The 1309-nt window shown below is 35.3% G+C and overlaps 1 pseudogene; it reads right to left on the reverse strand.

Moving 5' to 3' along the window:
- Nucleotides 1-495: 495 nt before the first annotated feature.
- Nucleotides 496-663, reverse strand: LOC127484057 (U2 spliceosomal RNA; annotated as a pseudogene).
- Nucleotides 664-1309: the final 646 nt, after the last annotated feature.

Below are 1309 nucleotides of genomic sequence, written 5' to 3' on the forward strand. Positions count from 1 at the left end.
ATAATATTGCTGGGAAGTATTCCTTCTCCCAATCTATGGAAGAGAGCGTGTACAGTTGGGGGGGGGGGGTCATTGAATCCTCCAGGGAAATCATCTGGCCTGGAGATGGACGTTTTTAAGAGCCCTTTAATCACACATTGATCACTTTGATATTGGTAGTTTGGAAATTTTCAAGGAATCAATTCACTTCTACATTATTGCAGACATTATGAAGGAAATCTGTTCATGGGATTCCTTTATGTCCTCTGAGTAACAGCAGAATCTATAGTGATAGCTCTATTTCAGTTCCTGGTACTTGTAATTTGTGTCATTTCTCTTTTTGTCTTTGTCAGTTTTGCCAGAAGTTCATCAATTTTACTCATCTTCTTTGAAGACCAGATTTTTGTCTCATTGATATTCTCTATTATTTTTCATTTTCAATTTCATTGGTATTTTCTCTTGTCTTTATTATTTATTTTATTCTGCTTGCTTCAAATTTATTCTATTCTTTCTCTAGTTGATTGAAGCTGAAATTTAGGTGACTAATTTACAATCTTTCTCTCTGATGCAGGTTTTTATTGCTATCAATTTCCATCTCACTAAGGTTTTAACTGCATCCCTTGTATTTTAAACTGATAAGAACAGATACTACACTTGATCTTAGCCAAAAGGCTGAGAAGCAATGCATCCCTCTTATTTTGATACATTTTAGTTTCACTTTCAATTGGTTGAAATAATCTCTTAAAACAAGCAAATAAACATGCCATATTTACAAGACAATCCTGGGTAATTCAAAAGCTTTCCATTTTTGAGCATGTGTTCTAACATAATGGGGCTCAGTTCCTCATCCGTGAACAAAGATCATCTGATGGTAGGATTGGCTCTCACAGCAACTGCCTCGTTTTTAGACAGTTCAGCCTGGACATCCTAGAAAGAGGTTGTCACCAAAATAAAGGGTGGCCCCACATCAATCAGTAACTGACATATAACTCATTAGTGGAGATACCTCTGCAGAAGATGGAGCCAAAGAATACCTTGAATTCTTCCATTTAACTTTGAAAATAAGAACTTGACATTCTCTGTGAGTCAGAACAATGGCCAGCACCTACATAATAAATGCTTAGTGAGAATTGATTCAATGGACAAGTATTGAGTTATTTAACATAATGATTAATCACTGATTAGCTGAGTTTATGAGGCCTATCATAAGTAGGATGCAAACAATTAAGAAAAATAGGCTATTATATGAGGAACTTTAAAAAAAATCCAGAGGTGACCACTGTTAATGATCTGTATCCATGCAAGTATTACATTCCCTAAAGTGAGCATA

This window comes from Oryctolagus cuniculus, chromosome 12 (genome assembly GCF_051225735.1).
Source record: "Oryctolagus cuniculus isolate XC-2025 breed Fujian yellow rabbit chromosome 12, ASM5122573v1, whole genome shotgun sequence".
NCBI lineage: Eukaryota > Metazoa > Chordata > Mammalia > Lagomorpha > Leporidae > Oryctolagus > Oryctolagus cuniculus.